Source organism: Rhinatrema bivittatum, chromosome 3, assembly GCF_901001135.1.
Source record: "Rhinatrema bivittatum chromosome 3, aRhiBiv1.1, whole genome shotgun sequence".
Lineage (NCBI taxonomy): Eukaryota > Metazoa > Chordata > Amphibia > Gymnophiona > Rhinatrematidae > Rhinatrema > Rhinatrema bivittatum.
The window spans coordinates 155,764,443-155,781,672 of NC_042617.1; the positions used below are offsets into that span (position 1 = coordinate 155,764,443).

Sequence of the window (17,230 nt, forward strand, 5' to 3'; positions counted from 1 at the left end):
GATTCCTGCGATTCCTAGTAGATCCAAAACACTTCCAATATCGAGTGTTACCTTTTGGCCTAGCATCTGCCCCACACGTCTTCACCAAATGCCTCGTGGTGGTAGTATCAGAGTTTCATATCAATCAATCCATTATACCACTTTCTTTCCCAGGCCCCACTCAAACCCAGGAGAACAGGCTCTGCATACCCTTGACTGTAAACATGCTCTAGCTTTTTATCTAGACCGTACAGCTGCCCACAGGAAAGGCACCCAATTGTTTGTTTCCTTTGATCCCATCAAATTGGGCAAATCTGTGGGTAAGCAGACTCTCTCCTCCTGGTTAGAGGACTGTATTTCCTTTTGTTACCAACAGTCAGGCATTCCGCTACAAGACCGTGTTAAAGCACACTCTGTCAGGGCCATGGCAACATCAGTAGCGCACCTACGCTCGGTGCTTGCTGACATCTGTAAAGCTGCTACCTGGAGCTCTCTCTCCACACCTTTGCAGCCCATTATTGTTTGGACTAGGCTGGCAGACAAGATTCCATCTTCGGCCAGTCTGTGCAACGCAACTTATTTGTGAATTGAGGTACCAACATCCTTCCGCCAACCCGGTAGGGTTCAGGATGCCCTCTACCAAATTCCGCCCCAGTTGTTGTGCCTGATGCACGTCTTTGGGTGCATTTGATGCATTGCTCGGGCATCCTCAGCTCGGTACTCACCCATATGTGAGGTCAACCATCCTGCTTGGCCTGTGAGAAAGCAGAGTTGCTTACCTGTAACAGGTGTTCTCACAGGACAGCAGGATCTAAGTCTCACAAAACCCGCCCGCCACCCCACGGAGTTGGGTTCGCTTACGATTTATTATTTTTATTTTTCGCATGTACTTTTTACTATAAGACGAGACTAAAGGGGGACCCCTGCTGGTTGCAGGGTTGGTGCTGTGCTGGGCATGCCCAGTAGGTGCCAGTCAAAGTTGTGGAAACTTTGACAGAAGTGTTTCGTGATGTTGTGTCCGTCGGTTCCCGACGCCCTCTCTCCACCCTCCTCACCTCTTTGGCGCCTCCCTCTTCGCCCGCGGGAAGATTGGCTGCCGCAGTGTTCCTCTGCTGAGGTCCTCCGGCGTCCCCGGACCGGCTCCACGCTGCTAACCGCCATGTTTCCTGGAGGCCTAGGGGTGCACGCGCGGCACAGCCCCAACTGAAGTACCGGCGATGGCGCGAACCTCGGGGGCGTCCCCCAAAGATGACATCACCCGCGACGGATATTTAAGGTCTTAGAATTTGCTAACACATCGAGTTAGCAAGCATAAGGAATGACAACGGATTTGGATTCGTTCTATCTAAGCTACTCTGCCTCCTCGGACTAACCAGAGGTACCTGCTCCTTGGGGGCCTCGCTCTCTCTCTTACTTTGTAGATTGCAGTCTGGAACCGGCACTCACTCTTCGAGGGCTCTTGTTCCTGGACTTCTTCGAATTCACTTTTGCCTGGAAGTTAGCACTGCCTACCACATTTGTGAGTTACCATCGCTCTCTCAGAGCTTTCCCTGGAACCAGGTACTCGCTCCTCGAGGGCCTATACATTCCAGTTCCTGGGCTTCTATGAGACATTGTGTGAGTCTTACCATCAGGTTCGGTACATGAACTCTGCTTACCCTGCCTACTCACTATATTTCAGTTTCTCTACAGCTCAGCCTCCAGGGATCGCTGTTCCAGCTTCTGCGGGACTACAGCCCAGCTGGGCAGTCCAGCTCACTACTGCCACCTCTGGTGGTTCAGTATACTGTCTAATAAAAGAACTAGTGTGTGTCTGTCTCCATACTCTGAGCCTGACCGGTGGTCCCTCTCGGGGTCTTCCCCGGGGGCATGGTCATCTGCCACTGGTCCAAGGATTCACCTACAACTCTCCTAAATACATCAAATTGCTAACTCTTATCTGATTGCTCCTCCCATCAGATAGCGGGTTCATTTCAGATTGCTAACTCCTCACGGAGAACACATCAGTGATTGGGCTCCATCCTGATGATGTCACCCATATGTGAGGACTAACATCCTGCTGTCGTGTGAGAACACCTGTTACAGGTAAGCAACTCTTCTTTATCAAAGTTTCCCTTTCGAAAATTTAGTTAGAGCTGTAGATTTACTTATTGTCCCCCTTCCAGTTATTAGTCTAAATTTGATCATGTTATGATCACTATTGCCAAGTGGCCCCCCCCCCACCATTACATCTTTCACCAAGTCCTGCATTCCACTAAGAATTAAATCTAAATATAGCTGCCTCTCTCTTTGGTTCCTGAACCAATTGCTCCATGAAGCAGTCGTTTATTACATCCAGGAACTTTATGTCTCTAGCATGTCCTGTTACATTTACCCATTCAATACTGGGGTAATTGAAATCTCCCATTATTATTGCACTGCCAAATTGGTTAGCTTCCCTGATTTCTCTTAGCCTTTCATCATCTGTCTGACCATTTTGTCCAGGTGAACGATAGTATACTCCTATCATTTACCCAACACACATGGGATTTCTACCCATATAGATTCTACTGAGCATTTAGTCTCTTGTATGATCTTTATCCTGTTGCACTCTATACCCTCCAGGACATAAAGTTCCTTACCCCCACCAAGTTGATCCTCCCTATCATTGCGATATAATTTGTACCCTGATATTGCACTGCCCCATTGGTTATCTTCCTTCTACCAGGTCTCTGAGATGTCAATTATGTCAATCTCATCATTTACTGCTATACAATCTAACTCTCTCATCTTACTTCTTAGACTTCTGGCATTGGCATACAGATATTTCAAAGCGTGTTTTTTGTTTGTATTAACAACCTGCTTTTCAGTTAATAGGGATAATTTGGAAATTTATTTATTTATTTAAAATCTTTTCTATACCGTCGTTAAGTTATTTACCATCACTACGGTTTACAAAAAGGCACATATAATAAAAATTTGTTAAAACTTAATAGAAGTGCCAACAATGATCCGGTAACATAGAATTCCAATATAAAGACTATTTGATGAATTTCATATCTATTGTCCTTTTAATACATGTTTCATGGCTGGATTACATGTAATTCTTCCTTGCAATTTCAAATTTTATCTACGATTATCAGTGATCATAAAATAATTAGCAGGTGAGCACATGGGAACTAAGTGCTGGGTACTGATATACTGAAGCCTGCTTTTACTTACTTACTTTCTCCGTTCTCTTTATAAAAAGCCTGTTTAAAAAGCCAGGTTTTCAAACATCCTTTGAATAGTTTGAAATTTCTCTGTAATCTTATTTCAAGAAGCATTGTATTCCACAAGGTGGGTCCAGCTAGTGACAATGCTCGCTCCCTGACTTGGGTGAGTCGTGCTGTTTTTACCGATGGAACAGTTAAGCGTGCTTTATTCGCCGACCTTAATTTCTATGTGGTACATGTACACGTAGTGCTGTGTTAAACCATTCTGCTTTTTCATCATGAATCAGTTTGTGTATTGTGCATAGTGCTTTAAATTGTACTCTTTGTTCTATCGGTAGCCAGTGTAATTCTGCTAGTGTTTCAGTAATGTGATCTCTTTTCCTTTACCTGTGAGAATTCTTGCTGCAGAGTTCTGTAAAATTTGGTGTGGCCTTACAGTCGCATAAGGTAATACTAGTTGCAGTAATCAGTGCTAGCAAATATTACTGCTTGTAGAACTGTACGAAAGTTTGATAGTGTCAGTAATGGTTTTAGCTTCCTTAGCACCATTAATTTAGCGTATCCTAGGAGAGCTTTCAAGATGGCCGCCTGATTGGTAGCAGCGTAAAGAGCTCCCGGAATTTCTTCTTAAAAATTTTTCTCAATGCCTCATACGAAGCGGAAAGCCCGGGTGAGGGTTGGGGAGAAGCAAGAAAATTATGAAGAGCAAAATATTCAAGATCTAACCTCTTTGTTAAATTCATCCCAAGACATGGTGGTAACATATCGCAGACCTTTATAGGTCACATTTACATTTCTTATGGATAAGAATAATATCTTCAAGCATTTCTTCAGAAATTCCCAAACACTTTTCTTTGGTCAAAAAGTGTGGTGTTACCAAGATTTAACAAAGCAAACACAGATGAGAAGAAAATCCTTTCTAGAATTAAGAGGGGAGGTAGTACAGAAAGGAATAGTGTTTAAGTTACAATTTCCTTGTAAGTGTTGCCTGATACATCAGGGGAAAAGATTTATTTTCTTTGAACCAAGTCAATTGAGGTTGTTTCTGGACTCATATGTTAGCCCTAGTTAACCTGTTGTTTAAAGGTGAAAAAATGGAAAATTGTGGGAGGTAACTTCCAGTCGTGCCTGTATTTCAGATGTCCCTTTTTTTTTTTCCTGTTATTTAGAGCTGCTCTATTATAAAGCTCTCCCCCTTTTTTCTTATATTTTTCTACAAGCAGAGAAATACTGTCTAGATATACTTGTAAAATTGTATAATTCAATCTGTATTATAGACTATTCTATTACAAGTGAATGCTTGTAAATTATATAAAATGCATAAAAAAAAAAAAAAAAAAAATTTAGCGTATCCTTCTTTAACTTTCAGTGCTATGTGTTGTTTAAGATTTAGTTCTGTGTCACTTATTACGTCGAGGTTACGCACCTTCTCTGCTAATTCAACTGTATGTTTATTTTTGAGCATTATTGGTGTTTGAATTGGGTTTATATTTTTTCTTTCTAAGTCTTTAGCTCAGGTGATTTTTTAGATATAGGCACATGGACTATGTTTGCTTTTATTGGAACCTCTCTGTTGGGATGCCCTAACTCTCCTGTTTAATTATATCCTTCAAGGATATTTTCCTCCGAACTATGCACTGCTGAGTGACTATCGGCTTTCCCCCTTGTTCTAGTTTAAAAGCTGCTCTATCGCCTTTTAGTGCCAGCAGCCTGATTCCACTCTGGTTAAGGTGGAGCCTATCCTTTCAGAAAATTCTTCCCCTTCACCAAAAGGATCCCCAGTTCTTTATAAAACTGAATCCCTCTTCCCTGCACCATCGTCTCATCCACTCATTGAGACACCAGAGCTCTGCCTTCCTCTCGGGACTTGCACGTGGAACAGAAGCATTTCAGAGAATGCCACCTTGGAGGTTCTGGATTTCAGCTTTCTACTTCAAATCCTAAATTTGGCTTCCAGAACCTCTCTCCCACATTTTCCTACATTGTTGGTGCCCGCATGTACCACGACAGCCGGCTCCTCCCCAGCACTGTCTGTAATCCTATCTAGGTGACGCGTGAGGTCCGCCACCTTCGCACCAGGCAGTCCTCAAATCCACCAGCCACCCAGCTATCTACATGTCTATTAATCGAATCACCAACTATGATAGCTGACCTAACCCTTCCTGGGAGCCTTGACCTCAGTGCGAGAGAACAACATACTACCTTGAGATCAGGTCCTTGCTACTGGATCACTTCCTGCTACACCAGGATGATGATCTCTAACCAGGAGACCTTACTGATCCAAGGCATTACTGGAGCTGCCAGACTGGATTTGGGACTTGGCTAGTATGTCCCCGAAGGTCTCATCAATGTACCCCTTTGTCTGCCTCAGCTCCTCCAAGTCTGCCAATCTAGCCTCCAGAGATTGGACTCATTGCCTGAGAGCCAGGAACTCTTTGCACCGGGTGCACACGCACAATCTCTCACCAGTGGGTGAAAAAATCATACATGTGACACTCAGTGCAAAAAACTGGAAAGCCCCCCTCTTGCTGCTAGATTGCTGCCTTCATCTTAATTTTGTTGAGTTCCTAGTTAAGTTTAGGATACTAAAGGAGTTGGAATTAGAGTACTTTAAATTTACAGGTGAATTTACTAATAAATCTGATAGTGTCCTACAAGAAGATGATTAAACTCTCATAAGGGCTGGTGCAATAATATGGTTTAGATAAGAGACTGATTGATTTTTAATGAGAAAGTGTCTCATGGCTAAAAATCAAGGGGTAGATTTTCAAAGGGGTACGCGCGTAAGATACACGTGTACCCCCCGAAAACCTACCCCAAACCCCCCCTGTGCACGCAAGCCCCGGGACGCACAAAGGTAGGGGGGGGTTTAGATAGGGCCGGGGGGGGTGGGGGTTAGGTAGGGGAAGGGAAGGGAAGGTGCGGGGGGGGGGGGGGGGGGGGTGTAAGGAAAGTTCCCTCCGAGGCCGCTCCGATTTCGGAGCGGCCTCGGAGGGAACGGAGGCAGGCTGTGCGGCTCGGCGCGCGCAGGCTGCCGATTTTGGGCAGCCTTGCGCACGCCGACCCCGGATTTTAATGGATACGCTCGGCTACGCGCGTATCTATTAAAATCCCGCGTACTCTTGTTCGCACCTGGTGCGCGAACAAAAGTACGCGTGTGCGCAGATTTATAAAATCTGCCCCCAAGGGTTGAGTTGGGGTGTGTAGGTTGGAAAGACAGACACTAGAATTGACTACCTCTAGCTTGCTTATTATTTCAGACACACACAAACTCTGAAGAATATATCCCACTGTTTCACCTTTCTCCAAACTTTTTTAAGACCAAAGATTTCCCAAAGCTATACTTACCAATCCTCTTCAACCACCATTAAATTGATCTTCACTCAAAGATTTGAAGGGTATAACATGCGCTTCCAGTCCTCTTTTACTGCAAAGGGTGCGGAGCGTCTGGAAGCTGGGGCTGTGGAGTTCGAAACCTAGATCACTTGCTGTGACCTCTGGAGTCCGCTCCCAGGGAATGCTGGGAGCAGTATGCAGATGAGCCTTCCAGTCCTCTTCTACTGCCAAGGGTGCAGGGCCTCTGGAAGCTGGGGCTGTGGAGTTCAAACCCTGGATCGCTCGCTGTGACCTCTCAAGTTCTCTCCTGGGGAATGCTGGGAGCAGTATGCAGAGGAGCTTTCCAGTCCTCTTCTAGTCATTCTGACATCGCATTTCTCTGGGATCTTTGTTAGTGACATCATCTCTTCCATCAGATATTCCAGATAAACTTGCAGTGATCCCATGGAAGGGAATATCATTTCAGATGATATATTCTGGTGAGATAACAATTGTATCAATGACTATACTTGCTTGAAGGGGCGATGTAATCTCTTTATTTTTGATCTGGCAGTTTCCTCCTGTTCCTCTGGGCTTCCAGCTCAGGTCTACCCAGCCCTTATTGGGCTACAGTCCTATGAACCTTCTATGACAACTATCTGGTGTGTCCCCCCAACAACCACCCCACACCCCATTTTTATACTCAGATATTGTAGTGACTGTCTTTGGCCAGGGACCAGACACTGTGGCTTCCTCTGGAACCTGGCTAACCCGCGACCTAAATCTTGCCACAAGGTATCATCATTAAGCCATAGCTGGTACCCTATTCTCTCTCCTCCACCACCCCCTCCACCTGGGTTGTGAATATTGCATTTACAACCTCGGTTAACCAGTGGATCAGAAACCAAATTTGGAAATCAAATTTGGAAATCAAATCTCCTAGTATTTTAGTATTTTAATTTAATACATTCTTAAGGTTTCTAGTCTCCTAGTATTTTAGTATTTTAATTTAATACATTCTTAAGGTTTCTCTTTTTCCAGCTGAATTCAGCTTCCTAGTTCATGGTCCTTGTTATTATGTAACTTTCTTACTTTTCTGCTTTACCTCCACTAATTATAAAAAGTTGTTCCTTTGTTATGTTATGTTACACTGATCTACCCCTGTTCGATGTAAACCGACCTGATATGGTATTTAACCTTGAAGGTCGGTATAGAAAAATGTTAAATAAATAAATAAATAAATAAAATAAATGTCAAGTTTCCTTGTGGCTGTATACAGCCCTTGCCATTGAACCGCAGATAGGTGCTGAGGGTGGTATGATCTCATGGTTAATGATGTGACATAAGAGTTTCATAAGTCTTTTGAGTTAAATTATTGCTCTTTCCGTAACACTGTGTGGAAACTTTGGCAATTCACTATATCTTTCTGTACTTTGTTTTATCCAGTACCAATGAATAAGAATAGCATCACTGTTTATTCTACCTTGTCATTAGTGTCGGAGTAGTGATCCTTTGGCCTTGGTGTAAATTATCATTTTGGCCCAACCCCTCCCCTAAATAAAATGCACACACATACACTTTTAACTGCTAGAAGTACACTGATCTTCTAGTCTGTTTAGGCCTGAATAATTACTAGAGTGATTAAAATACTGCAAAATTCCTTGCAGGAAGCAAAGTTGAAAATGGCAGGGCCTGAAATAAGCTACTGGCAGAGATTCTGGAGACCATCACTGTAATATATTTTGATTATGTTTGAGATACTGGTAGGAATAGGTTTAAGCTTGCGTTTGAATAACGATTGAGTTATAGGGATTTTATATTTTGTGCTGCATTTTAGTTTGCTGCCAGATTGGGATGAGATATGTCTGCCCATGTTATGTAAGCTTATGCTTTCTATTGTTTTGTTAGTTTGATTTTATTGTATTGCTTTTATATCTTTTGTGTTTGTTTGTTTTTTATATTTTGTTAAGCTTAATTGTGATTGTTATTGTTTTTGTACACCTCTTAGGGCTGAGTATAAGCAGCTTATAAGACTTTTAAAATAAATAATTAAATAAGTCAGGTAAAGACATTGGGGAGAAGTGAGCTGGTGTTGGTTACATATGGGAATGTAAATTTTATTTATTTAATTTTTATATTCTGCTTTTCGTCTCTTCAGAGTGGATTACATTCAGGTACTGAGGACTCACAGTCTAATAGGGTCATTCATCAAAATGCGTTATGGCATTAACGCATGTAATAATAACGGTAGTACATGGCGCGAATGCAAGTTTGCGAATGGGCAGGATTAGGAAGGAGTTTGGGTGAGATTAATGAAAATGAGGGTCACTATCGCACCATGCGATAGCCTAATGCATGCTATCGCATGTTTTAATGCCTGAAAGAGCTACACCTTTTTTCCTGGCATTAAGCTGTGCGATTTGACCGAAATGGCCGTAACGCAATTTGCGCTAAAGATTGGAAATTACATTTCGGCCATTTCTGGGCTTGGGAGGGGAGAGGGAGAGGATGGGAATGGAGTAGAGAGAGAGAGCCCACTTTTGGGGAGGCCCTCACAGTGTGCAACTATTTATATGCCTATAGGAGGGGGCCTCTAATAGCTGGAGGTGAGGTGAAGGTGATGGTTTAGGGGCAAGTTTTTCATGCAGAGTGAGCCGTACGAACAGCAAAGTTCACCTTGAAGATTTGAGGTCATTTGGAATGAGGAAAGTCTCACAAATATGAAATTTTGTACTATGTTATCTCACCTTAGCTTGATGGTACCCTGTTATAGGTCCATCAAGTTAGGGTGAGAGAACATGGTAGAAATGTCATCTTTATGAGATTTTCCTCACTTCAAATGATGTCAAATCTTCACCTATGTGTACTTTGCTCTTTGTACATCTCACTCTGCATGAAAAACTGCATGAAACTGCATGAAAAACTGGCCCCTAAACCACCACCAACACTTCACCTTGAGCTATTAGATGGCCCTCCTCTAGAGATATAAATAGTTGACTATTATGAGGGCCTTAGAAATAGTCTCAGTCTCTCTTTCTCTTTCTCTCTCTCTCTCTCTCCCACCGCGAGATATTAAGTAGGAATTACCGCATGGCGTGAAAAGTTTACTGCACCACGCAATACTACTGATGCGAAGCGTATGTTACCGCATGGTGTGGTTAATCTAAAATTTCCATAAACACTCTTTTTCTTAGCGTGGGCATTATCCCTGCATTATTATAATATACTTCGGTGAAGATTTGATGTCATTTGGAGTGAGGCAAGTCTCACAAAGTTGAGATTTCTACTATGTTTTCTCACCCTAGCTTGATTGGTACCCTGTTATAGAGTCCAGCAAGCTAGGACGAGAGAGCATTGTAGAAACATCATCTTTCTGAGACTTTCCTCACTCCAAATGATGCCAAATCTTCACTGAGGTGTACTGTGCTGTTCGTACGTCTCACTCTGCATGTAAAACTGGCCTCTAAACCCTAAACCACCACAACACCTAATCTTGAGCTATTAGCTGGCCCTCCTTTGGAGATATAGTTGACTACTATGAAGGCCTCATAGTAATAGGATTCTGTCTGGGCACTTCGCGAGCTGAGAAATAACTTAGTGTGCGGTGCTTCTAAAACACACCCCTTCTGTTCCTAAAACACGCCCCTTTTTCTTACCACGGGTATTATCCATGTGTTTATAGCATTTTGATGAATCTAGAGGTAAGTTTGTACCTGAGGCAAAGGAGTGTTATAAGGAGCAGCAGGGGGATTTGATTACTGGTCTCCCTGGTTCAAAGGCCACTGCTCCAACCACTAGGCTACTCCTCTACTCCGATTGTGGATGAATCTCAACTGTGTAGACTGGATGGGATAGTTTGGTATTTTTCTGCCATCATTCACTATGTTAGTACAATGCAAGTGCACCTAGATAGTGTTGTTTGCAATCATACTAGTTATTGTTAGAACCACAGTGGGGCCTAGTGTGGCAGTGAATTATAGGGCCCCTCTTATCAAACCAGGTATGTCTGTCATCCCGCCTTATCTTTTTTCAAGCCTCCCTCACTCTTCCTCCATTCTAAAATATCCCTACCCATGCGTAACTGTCTCCCTCCTTACTTGTCTTCCTCTTGCTCTCAACTGCCTCCCAGCCAGTGCTCTCACCTCTTTCCCTCCCCACACAGTCCTTTCCACCCTCTTGCCCCCACTCTTACCTCTCTTGGGGTACCTGTTAAAGCCTGGAATGCTGGAGTGAGAAGAAGCGCTGCTGAGCACAAGGTTACGTGTCCCACCTCCTGTAGCTGTTTAGTTCTTGTGTGAAGAATATGCTATTTGCTGCAGGAAGCAGGGAAACAGCAACACTTCAGAAATGCTTCCTCTCCCACCTCTCATCACTGGCACAAGGATAGAGGAGAGGGAAAAAACAGAGGCTGTTGTGAGTTGAGAAGAGGGCCCCCAATTATGTTTCTCCTTCTGTTTGCCTGCTGGTAGTTCTAGGAAGAAGCCATATCTACTCTGACTGTTCTTCTTAATAACCCTATGCTGGAACCCGCTCTGTCTTCCTTGATCTCAGGGGGATGGGGGAGGGTGCCCTGGTTCAGCTACACCCCTGTTAGCTCTGGCACTGCCTATCATACATATAAGGTGCCACAACTGGCTACCAGATTTTATATCTCAGAGATAGTTATGTGTTCCTAAGATGCTATAATTATTAGGTGCTTTGTTTTCATTTGCATGAAATATACTGCATCAGTGGAAACTATAAATTGAAATAACTGGACAGACTGGATGGGCCAATTGGCCTTTTTCTCCTGTCATCTACTATGTTACTTTAAGAGCTTTCTCTGCCTCACAGAGGTGCTCAGTCTTCCAAAGCAGTTCATTTCTTATGAAAGCTCTTTATTTTAATTACAAGAAGTGAGTCTTTGGCAACTTTTAGAAGTGCCTTTAAATGCAGAAGAGCAGCAATGGCTTGACAGAGTGTTGAAATTATTACATTAAGAAAAATTCAATCATACGTAAAGAAAACCCACTTTTTAAAATCTTCCATGTCATGGCTTTTGTACTGTTTCTGCACATCTATTCTGACCTCCGTGAAAGCTTGTAATTAATCTATAATTATAGTAATAAAGGGCTTTCACAGTTAAAAAGAAAAAGGATATTAACACCTTCCTTATGTCACAAGAGGGCGATGTTGTAACAATTCAGTCAAAGCCTGAGAAGTCATTTGCTGATTTCAAAAGTTCATGAAGCAGAACTTCAAAAGAGATTTTCATGTCCTTTCAGCACTTAATTTATCAGCTTCAGAAAACCAGCTCTGAATCCAGCAAAATACAGGGTAGGAATACCAGATAAATCTTTACAGTTGTACTCAACTTTAAGAGAGCTGCTTTCCCTTCCTGAGATTTTCTTTGGTTGAAAACTCTTGTTCCTCAGCTTTGAGCTAGCACATCATCCCCTGTTGTAGGCCTTCTTCATAACCCCATTCATGTAACATGCTAGAATGCTATTCCCTAAAAATGGGGGAGAACTGAGCCCAATGGCCTTGTCTATGAAGTGCTGAGGTGTACAGAAAATACTAAAATATCATGCATGGGAGGAACTGTCCCTAAAACGATTTTACAACATGAAAAAAAAAATGCAGGAGGCCAAATACTTATTTTATATTTAACCATTTTACATGGTCGGATATGGTTTGTTTTTTTTTTTTTAAATAATTGAGGCCATTATTATCAATGCAGGAGTTTTTGTAGGTTTTAAAGAGCTAGCAATAGAAATTATAGTACATGAACATTTACATAGAAACATAGAAATGACGGCAGAAGAAGACCAAATGGCCCATCCAGTCTGCCCAGCACGCTTTCGTACTTATTTTTCTCATACTTATCTGTTGCTCTGACCGGTGAGGTCAGGGCCCTTATTGGTAACTTTTTGGTTCTAATTTCCTTCCACCCCCACCATTTATGTAGAGAGCAGTGCTGGAGCTGCATCAATGTGAAGTATCAAGCCTAAATGGTTAGGGGTAGTAACCGCCGCAATAAGCAAGCTACTCCCACCCCTATTTGTTTACCCAGCCTGTACAATTTAGTCCTTGTTGGTTGTTGTCTGAATATAAATCCTCTTTTCTTCATTCCCTCTTGCCATTGAAGCAGTGAGCTGCGCTGCATATGTATTCAAAGTGAAGTATCAGGCTTGATTGATTCAGGGTAGTAACCGCCGCAACAAGCAAGCTACTCCCACATTTATTTGTTTTCCCAGCCTGAGCGATTTAGTCCTTGTAGGTTGTTTAATATAAATCCTCTTTTCTTCATTCCACCCACCATTGAAGCAGAGAGCTGCTTGGATATGCAATGAAAGTGAAGCATCAGGCTAATTTGGTTTGGGGTAGTAACCGCCGCAACAAGCAAGCTACTCCCATGCTTATTTGTGAATGCAGATCTTTTTTCCCACATTTCCTCTTGCCGTTGAAGCATAGAGCAATGTTGGATTCACATTAAACTTGTGTATGTTTATTGAATAAGGGTAGAAGCCATCATTCCCGCAAGCCACCCTCATGCCTCTTCTCTTCATTTCATTCCACTTGAGGCTCCTTTATTCATAAGGAACTCCAAGCCTATAAGATGTAAGCTTTTATATTTAAATCTTTTTAATCATTTTTCAAATACAACTACAGCAGAAATAAAACCACCACAAAAAGGATCGAGCTCTATGATTGTTCTGCCCATAAACTTGTATCATTGTTCATATTACAATAACAAACAAGTCAAAGCCCTCAGTAACCCTCCCAGGTAGCACAGTTCTTATTGCCATCTCTCCGGCCCCTTAAATATCGGGCTCAAGGTAAGAGGTCTACAATTTAATAATCATTAAGCATTAAGCTCCTGGCTCTATGGCGTAAAGATTGTATTTATGAGTTCCAGATCAACAAAAAAGTCTGTCTTCATTTATATATGTCCATTTGTTCCACATACTTTTCACAAAGACATATATGATAGATGTAGTTTCTCTATTGAATGATCATTGGTGGGAATTTGTTAAGCCAATTGTGCAGTATTGTTTTCTTTGCTAACACTAGCACTTTGCATATCCAAAGTTTGGAAAATTTTTGGCCCCTCACCAGTCCACTTAAATTGTCAATAAGCAAAACATGTGGTTGGTACGGCAATTCTATATTGGTAATCTTCTGAACATAGTATATCACTCGCCTCCAAAATGAACTAATAATAGGACAGACCCAGAACTGATGTTCTAAAGTTCTAGGCACCACCTTGCATGTAACACACGTTTCAGAAGTGATCAGCCTCATTTTACAAGCTGTCTAGGAATGTAATAACGCAATAGAAATTTATATTGTGTTTCCCACATGGTAGTGACATGTGCGAGAGTGCAAATTCATTTAAAGCAATTCCAATATTGCTCCACTGTCATGTCTAGCTCAAGCTCATTGCTCCAGTTCTTCCTAAGTTGCCCGCAGTCCATAACCAGTCATCTGTTCATCAAAAAAAATGATAAAGAGAGGATATTGTGTGCCGAACTGGATCCTCCACATCAAAGAAATTGGACAAATACTCCCTGTTATCAGTAGCCCAGTTCCATACCTTAAGGCAGTGGTTCTCAACCTTTTTTTGGCTGGGACACACCTGACAGATGGTTCTCATATGCGTGACACACTGAACATATGACCATCATGGGGCCAAATGTAAACATGCACTCTGCATCCACAGGAATCCCCTCAACCCCCAGCAATGAGTGCAGAGCAGATCTAGGGCATTACCCTGTACAACTCGCCATACAAAAAAGATATTCTGGTTCTGATGACATCCCAGTAAAAGCAAAAGAAACTCCTTTTACTACCAAGCAAAATAGCCTTCCTTATGAAAAGACAGTAATTTACCACTAATGCATATCCTATTGAGAAACAACAAATAAGATTGATACAAATGCCTACATGCTAGTTAAATACCTCACCTCGGTCACACACCCCTCACAAAGTACAGAAAAATCACAAATTATAAACATGGAGACAGAAACTGGAATGGAAAACCAAAAAAGCCAATCTGCATGCAGTGCAAACCTGGAGAAATGGAAAGAGAAATATAGCATCTAACAGACTCTCAGGATTTGCAATAATGCACACAAACTAACCCGCACAAAGTTACACCTGTATTATGGAACACACTCAAACAGATGTACCTATGAATGTCGTTAAAAAAACCCCCTTTAAATAATTAAATTTAAAAAAGTAACAATCCTATCTAAGAAATACAACTATTAAACCAGGCCCTAAACACTAATACATTTCCTATTGGGAAAACAGAATAAGCCAAGCTGCTATAGAGCCCCACACAGAAATAATTGTAAAGCTATACTAAAAATGTTACAAAACAGCTGCTGAACAGAATAATATCCAACAATTAAAAACTCATAAAAAATATTAAAACATGTCCAAATATCAATAAAATATTTCAAAACAGCAGACATCGCATAATACCCAATAATTAAAATGGCAGTCAATCAAGAAAAATAAATTTAAAAAGCCACCTTTACTTACCCTCTCCAGCAACTCTCCTACTCCTTTCCCTTCCAGGCCACTAGCACTCACCAGAAGCAGCAAGGGCTGCTGAAGTTCTGTCCTCACAGTCTTCTTCCTTAGTGCCCACAACCAGTCACTCACACACACACCCCCCCAATTAGACCCCCACGACCAGTCTCGGTCTCTCTCACACCAGTCATCTTCCTGACCAGTCTCTCTCTCACATACGCACACTAGTCATCTTCCTGACCATTCTCTCTCTCAAACACACTCATGGTCTCTTATATACAAGCTCTCAATCACACACAAATGTTCTCGCACCCATTCACACCAGCTCTTACCCAGGCTTCCATTCACACCTACACACATAAGCTCTTACCCAAGCACCCATTCACACCAGCTCTCACCCATGCATCCATTCACACCCACAGACACAAGCTCTCACCCATGCATTCATTCACACCCACAGACACAAGCTCTCACCCAGGCTTCCATTCACACCCACAGACACAAGCTCTCACCCAGGCATCCATTCACACCCACAGACACAAGCTCTCACCCAGGCATCCATTCACACCCACAGACACAAGCTCTCACCCAGGCATCCATTCACACCCACAAGCTCTCTCCCAGGCATCCATTCACACCCACAGACACAAGCTCTCACCCAGGCATCCATTCACACCCACAGACACAAGCTCTCACCCAGGCCTCCATTCACACCCACAAGCTCTCTCCCAGGCATCCATTCACACCCACAAGCTCTCACCCAGGCTTCCATTCACACCCACATGCTCAAGTTCTCACCCAGGCATCCATTCACACCCACACACACAAGCTCTCACCCAGGCTTCCATTCACACCCACATACACAAGCTCTCACCCAAGCACCCATTCACACCAGCTCTCACCTTGGCACACACACACACACACACACACAAGCTCTCACCCATGCATCCATTCACACCAGCTCTCCACCCATGTATCCATTCACACCCACAGACACAAGCTCTCACCCAGGCTTCCATTCACACCCACACACATAAGCACTCACCCTGGCACCCATTCACACCCACAGACACAAGCTCTCACTTAGGCAACCATTCATACCCACACACACCAGCTCTCACCCAAGCACCCATTCACACCAGCTCTCCACCCATGTATCCATTCACACCCACAGACACAAGCTCTCACCCAGGCTTCTATTCACACCCACACACATAAGCACTCACCCTGGCACCCATTCACACCCACAGACACAAACTCTCACTTAGGCAACCATTCATACCCACACACACCAGCTCTCACCCAAGCACCCATTCACACCAGCTCTCACCCTGGCACCCATTCATACCCACACACACCAGCTCTCACCCAGGCTTCCATTCACACCCACAGACACAAGCTCTCACCCAGGCATCCAGTCACTCACAGACACACCTGCTCTCACCAAAAATATATTCTTTCTTCACTGCAGGGATGGGCTCCACTTCCGTTTCGGCTTTACTCCAGCGGGTCTTCTTTTTGCGCCACCACGGGAATGGGCTCCCATGGTGGCCTCGGTCGGGGTCAGGTTTCCTCTTCGCTGCCTTGGGCTGTGGTGGCTTTGCTTCATCGGGGTCAGGTTTCCTCTTTGCTGCCACGGTCCCGTGGCGGACGTGCTTCTTCGTTCAACACTTGTATTCCTCCCACCCCACCCCCGGGCATTCTGATGCCTGCCTCACCGGCCAATCAAAGGTATCCTCCCTTCTTCCTACTCCCACTGGTAGGTAGAAGGGAGGAGGTTTCCGATTGGCCTGCTAGGGGCAGGCAGAATGAAGGAGGCTTCCCATTGGGCAATGGGAGTAGGAAGAAAGGAGGCTTCCAATTGGCCCGCGGGGACTGGAAAAAGGGAGAAGGGAAGTGCAACGGGCAGTGGGACACCGGGAGACGCGACACACCTGTCGGTGTTTGGCGACACACTAGTGTGTCGCGACACATCGGTTGAGAAGCGCTGCCTTAAGGGATTGAATATAATGCTTGACCTGTAAGTAGGCATAATAATGTTTCTTGTCAAGAGTAAATTCTTCCATTAACACTGGAAAAGTCTTAATCTTTCCCTCATCAGTGAGAAATTGAGAAATCATTTTCAGACCCAAGAAACCCCAGGTTGCAAAAATAAGGCTAGCTATGCCAAGTAGGAAGTGCCCATTACCCACTATTGGCAACAGTTGTGTAATGGAATATTT

General features: G+C 43.3%; 1 protein-coding gene across 1 annotated transcript in view; it reads left to right on the forward strand.

The window, feature by feature from the left end:
- The window catches only part of DISC1 (DISC1 scaffold protein), a 699,528-nt gene that overhangs the window by 363,053 nt on the left and 319,245 nt on the right, over positions 1 to 17,230 (forward strand). The window lies entirely within an intron of this gene.